This window comes from Marmota monax, unplaced genomic scaffold, assembly GCF_021218885.2.
Source record: "Marmota monax isolate L192 unplaced genomic scaffold, Marmota_monax_Labrador192_F-V1.1 WCK01_AAM20220418_F8-fsc00036, whole genome shotgun sequence".
Classification (NCBI taxonomy): Eukaryota; Metazoa; Chordata; class Mammalia; order Rodentia; family Sciuridae; genus Marmota; species Marmota monax.
Window position 1 is genome coordinate 4,574,301 of NW_026694491.1, and position 6,516 is coordinate 4,580,816.

The following is a 6,516-nucleotide window of genomic DNA, read 5'->3' on the forward strand; positions in this document are numbered from 1 at the left end:
AATGAGAAGAAACAGATAAACAAGTAAGTGCCTAATGATGAAGGGTAATTTGTGAAGAAAAATAAAGAGAGGTAAGGAGGAAAAGAGAAAACTTGTGGGAGTGTCATTAAAGTCAGTCTGACACTTCTCTCTAGTAAGAAGGCATGGAAGTGAAGGCTTAAGGAAAGGAGGGTAGGGAGAAGAAAGGGAACAGAGAGAAGGTCAAGTGATGAGCATAAGCAGGATGCTCTCTACAGTTAAGGAAAAGCACTGAAGAAGCAGGCGCAGAAGAGCAGGCAAAGGGAGAAGTTGGAGAAATGAGGTGGTGGGGGCCTGGTAGGTGACCATGAAAAACCCTGCAGATTGAGTAAACATTTTGGATTTGATTTTATGTGTGATCAGAAGTCTTTGGAAGAGACTCAGGAGAGGAGTGACATACTCTGATTTCCATTTTAAGAGAATCACTCTTAATTAGCCAGTTACTTGGCTGCCTGCCACTAGATATAAGGCCTCAGATACAAATAGAATGAGAAGTAAGAACTGTAGTACAAAGAAAATGGGTTATTATTAAAATAATATAGGCAAGACCTAGATTGGGTAATATTTCTTCTCCTTACTAGAAAAATGACAAAAACAAATTAACAGTGAAAAAAACAAAGAATGTGCTCTTTTTCTCTCAAAGAAAAAAGAAAAAACTTTGTGAAAGTTTTGGCCATACACAAAATTAAAGCAAGTAATGTAATAAATCTCAGTTTGATGTACAAAGTTTCAACTCAATCTTTATTCAATCTATTGTTTTTGGAATATTTTAAAGCAAACATCAAATATACTGTTATTTCAACTATAAATACTTGTTTGTATCTCTAATAGAAAAGAGCTTTTGTATTAACATAACTCCCAACACAATAATCACATCTAACAAAACTAACAATCAGCTGGGTGCAGCAATGCACACCTATAAGACCAGCTAAAGCAGGATGGTCACAAGTTCAAAGCCAGCCTGGGCAAATTGGTGACATCCTGTCTCAAAATAAATAGTTAAGAAAGGTCTAGGGATATAGCTCAATGGTAGAGTGCCCCAAGTTCAACCTCAAATAATGAAAAAAAAACAAAAAACTTTCAATATTATAGTACCCAGTCCATACTTAAAGTTCCTCAAAAGTGCTTTTGACAGTTGTTTTGCTAGAATCAAGATCTTAGTTAGGCCCATAAACTATAGTTAGCTGATGCTATGGTTTGGATAAATGTCCTCCAAAGACCCGGTTATTAAAGACTTGGTCAACAGCCTCTGGCAGTACTGGGAGGTGGCAGAACCTTTAAGTGGTGAGACCTAGTAGGAGGAAGTCAGCCCCATGGGGGAGTGCTCCTGAAAGGGATTCTAGCCCCTTTTCTCTGTTTCCTGGCTGCCATGAAGAAAGCAGTTTCCTCCATATAATCCTACCATGATGTACTGCCTTGCAACAGGCCCAAAAGCAATGAGGCCAACTGACCATGAGCCAAACTGAAACTGAGAACTTGAGCCGAAATAAACCTTTCTGGGCTAGGATGTAGCTCAATTTTGGAGCACTTACCTAGCATGCTCAAGTCCCTGGAATAAATAAATTTTTCCTCCTTATAATTTGTTTATCTCAGATATTTTGTCAGTAATAGAAAACTAAATAACATAGCTAATGTGGCTTTCAAGACGCCTTTCATCTGTAAGTTTCCCTTCTTCCCTCCACCCTTGTGTTTGAAGAACTTATCAGTGGAAAGATGTACTCCATTAATGGCAGAGCAGTAACGTCCCTTCTACATGCTGAGGATATCAAATGTACATACTGTCATATAGATACTCTCTAAGTGATTTCAGAAAGGAGTGAGGAGGGATAGTTTTTTGTGTCCAAGAGAGAAGAAGAACACTATACACTCCTGTGCAGAAAATGCCACTTAACATGGTAAAGAGATGGCTGAGAGCAGACTTAAGACTCTTTAACATGGGAATAAAGGGAGTAGAGGAAACAGATCATATGACCTAAGACATTTCCACCAGTTCCAGAATTCTCTGGGGTCTATCATGAGATATGAATTTAAAAGATCACCAAGGGATAATGACCAATAGAATTTCCTGTTTTCTGTTGAAGAGCAATCAAAATTTTTGTTCCTTGTTGGTAAGAAATGACAAGAGTATTTTCTATTCCTAGTGAAAAGGGAATTGTCATTTTTTAATATGGAAGGGCTATACTATCCTTAGTACTGACAGCCCAGTTGGATTGGCTGGGTTCAACTGGATTGGGTTGGCTGGGTTGGGTTGGGTTCAACTCTGGAGTCCTAGGTAGAGCAAGCTGGCTTTCATAATTCTTAGAATAAGACTCCAAGATTTATAAGAATATTGATAAATTCTGAAAGAGCCAAATCAGTTTTTTGAGATGAGAGAAAACAAAACCAGGAAAAAGTAGCTCCTTTCAATTCCACAACCTGATCTGAGTCACTTTTGCCAAAGGATCACTTGTGATAATAAATTTCAAGGAACTAAACTTACAACATTTTGTTGAGAAATGACTTCTGGAAGTAAGAAACAAATAAAATTAAGATATTGGTCACCACACACTTAAAACTATCAAATACAAATTCCTTTGCAGATGTTAATAAAAGACAAAAATTAGAAGTGAGGTATTTGTGTTCATTGCAAATTATTTTGAACTTGTGGGTCCTTTTGAAATGCCCATGTGAGTCAACATTGGGTGGGAGTTGGAAAAAGAAAGCAGAGTCTCCCACTCATAGCTAATTCTGGCTCTGGTGATCAGGGAAACACAAGAGGCAGCCAAGTATGGACTGGCAGCTCCAACTACTTGTTTTGTTATTTTGTCTTTCACTCAGTAGTCAACCTTCCTTTGGCATTCATCAGAGTGTGACCTAGCACTAGCCCACTGTGCTCTGAGTGTAATAATTATTCATCAAAACATGAAGCCAAGAGTCTGGTTGAACACTGACATTTGCCTTTAATTAAGATGGATAATTCAAAAAGGCAAATCGATCACAGAAGGAAATTAGTAGTCTATCAGACACAAGGCAAAACAGTAGAGAAAGGAAGTGATAAGAAGAAATAGGAGAAAGACAGAATCATTGTTTTGTTTTGTTAATAATATCCTGAATATCTGATGAAAAGGAAAAGAAGTGGAAAGAAAGACATTATGGTTATAGCTTTGGGTTCAAAGCATGTTTTATAAAGTGGGATAAAGTTCATGTGGGATCATGGAGAAGAACTTCAAGTCTCCTCCACACTGGGTTGATTGTGGGAAAGAACAGAGAGGTCAAGGATGGCCCAGTACATGCTTTATCAATACTGTACAACCAGAGGAGTGAGGTTCTGCCTTGGCTCAGCTCTCCTCATGTGAAAGGAAAGGCCTGGGCTGTCACCCTGGGACTGGTCTTTTGGATGTACATACTGTCATATAGATACTCTCTTAGTGATTTCAGAAAGGAGTGAGGAGGGATAGTTTTTTGTGTCCAAGAGAGGAGATGAACACTATACACTCCTGTGCAGAAAATGCCACTTAACATGGTAGAGATGGCTGAGAACAGACTTAAGACTCTTTAACATGGGAATAAAGGGAGTAGAGGAAACAGATCATATGATCTAAGACATTTCCACCAGTTCCAGAATTCTCTGGGATTTGCCCCATTTATTCAATCACTGAATTCTTCCATCAGGGAGTATCCTGGAGAAAAGGAAGGCATATCACATGGATAAAGATCAAAGCTCACTACCTTAGTCTATTTTGTGCTGCTATAACAGAATATCCAATACAGGGTAATTTATTTCTTTAAAAAATCGGAAATTTATTTCTTACAGTTATGCAGACTCAGAAGTCCAAGACCCAGAGGCTTATATCTGGTTCGAGCCTTCTTGCTACGTCATAACATGGTGAATGCCTCTTATGGTGATGGGAGCCCACAGGAGTACAAGAGATTCACTTTTATAACAAACCCATTTTCATGAAAATGAACCCACTCCCACCATAAGGACATTAATCCTTTCATTTTAAATCACCTCTTACAGGTTTCACTTCTTAACACTGCAATTAGGGATTAAATTTCCAACACATGGACTTTGAAACAGGTAGGAAGGAAACAGGAGGTGTCTGAAGACAGGGAGCATGGGAATGGGCCATAGCTCTCCCAGAATACATGTCTTCATCTCTTATATTTTTCCTACCTCCAACAATGAGCACATATTGGAGGCACTGCACGATGGTTCCCACTTTGGGTTCAGTGTCCTGAATTACACTCCTTTTTTTTTTCTATAACTGTCCATTTTTTTTAAATACTTTTTTTTTTAATATTTATTTATTTTTTTAGTTCTCGGCGGACACAACATCTTTGTTTGTATGTGGTGCTGAGGATCGAACCTGGGCCGCACGCATGACAGGCGAGCGCGCTACCGCTTGAGCCACATCCCCAGCCCCATTTTTTTTAAGTCCCCAAACTGATAGACAGCAGCAGACTTTTTTTTTAACTCTTCCATCTTAAATTTTAACAAGAAGAATTTGATTACATTTGACCAAGACTCCAGTTTATAATAATTTGCTTTAAAAGAAAAAAAAAAAGAAAAAGTTGGCAATTGATAAAAGCTGTTCCTTGGGGAAAAAAGGGATAATGTACTATTCTGTTCCTTCAAACTAGAATTAATATGACCAATAGGACAACACAAGGGGACAGGTTTCAACTCAACATAAGGAGAACTCTTTAATGCTTTTATCTGCCTAATCATGAAACACACCAACTGCTGAAGAGGTAGGATGCATTACACCAAAAACAGCCAAGACTAGATAACCTCTTGTAAAGGAAACTGAATACAAGAGTTTCCAATCTTGTAGGTATCAGGATCCTTAGTATAAAAATTTTGATCACTCCCCCAGACCAGGTAGCACTCACACTCTTAGAATCTATTTTTTTATAGGCATAGTGTACACACCTATAATCCCAGTTACTCAGAAGATTGAGGCAGAAGGATTTCAAGTTCAAGACCAGTCTGGGCAACTTAGCAAAGACTGTGTCTTAAAATAAAAGGGGTGGGGATGTAGCTCAGTGGTAGAGCCCCTTGGGTTTGATTGCCAGTACCACAAAAAAACCCAACCAATCATGAATGACAACATATGAAGTTACTGACGCTTTTTAAATAAATTTATATTTTATTTTTATGTATATTTGGAAGTCAAAATACAGTTAGATAGGAGGAACAAGTTTTAGTATTCTACAGCACAATAGGGTGACTATAGTTTACAATAATTTATTATGTTTTATAAAAGACGGGAAGAGAATAATACAAAGGTTCCCAAATAAGTAATAAATATCCAAGGAGATGGAAATGCTAATTATCCTGATTTGATCATTACAAAGTATATACCTGCATCAAATTATCACACTGTATACCATAAAGGTGTATGATTATTTTTAGATACCCCAAAAAAGAAAATCATATTGTTTCTTTTATTTATTTATTTGTGAAACGTCCAGTCTGTGACAGACACTGAGGTAGCACTGAAGATTCAAGGGTGAGTAAAAATGAGTATGTCACCTGACCTCAGAGAGTACATATATATTCAGGACTAGTTACATATTGAGTCTACAGAAAATGTTCACATGCAGATTAAAGAACCCTAGTCCCCCAGTTTCTCAGGAGTCCTCAGCCCACAGACTAAGAATGACTGGTATAAAGCAATTTCTTCCTTCTTTAACCATCACATCTCTATTAAATAAAAACAGGTCAAGAATTAATACTTCATTACAGGAATGTGAAAAATAAGTGAAAAGTTTGCCCCATGTTGTCTTAGTCCCGAGAAGACATATTTAGGATCTCTTTTCAGGGTCACACAATATGCCCTTGACCAAGATATGAAGGTGATTAATACATGTTGATTTGTCATTGCAGGTCTGGACTTTTGCTGTAATGTAATTGGAAAAAGGAAAAAGATGCTTATACTTTTAAAAGTTCTTAGGAAGCAGCATTTAGGGGTATCTAAAGTAGGATTATGAACCATGAGTTTTTAAAAAAGGAGGTTTTACTTTAACATCACACTCAATTTTGATGCTGTAATAAAAGAAAAAAAGAAAAAGTCAGTTAACAATTCACCTGATACGCTGGGTGCCTGCCAAGGTACTTGTTGATTTCATTCTAAAACGTGTCCTGTTGGGGGGCAGGTGACAAATGAGAGAGATTCCTCTCTTTTATATCTATATTTGATACATGTTCTTTTAGGAACATGTATCAGTCAGGAGAGGAGGGTCTTTTATATTCAGCTATGCTACTTGATACCAGAGAACTTCTGAATAATCTGATTTCCCCCTGTGGCCCCCAACGGAGCAGACTGCAATCCTTTCCTACCTGGAGCGCTGCAGGGGGTGTGACAGGTGGAGACATTATTGGACATTTGCATTTAAAGAATTAATAAAAATTCCTCATTTGCCTGAAAGCCCCATGAAGTTTATAACCTTGACGTTTTATAACCCCCTACAAGGGTTTGTCTCCTGGTATGGCCAAACAAACCAACATAAGTC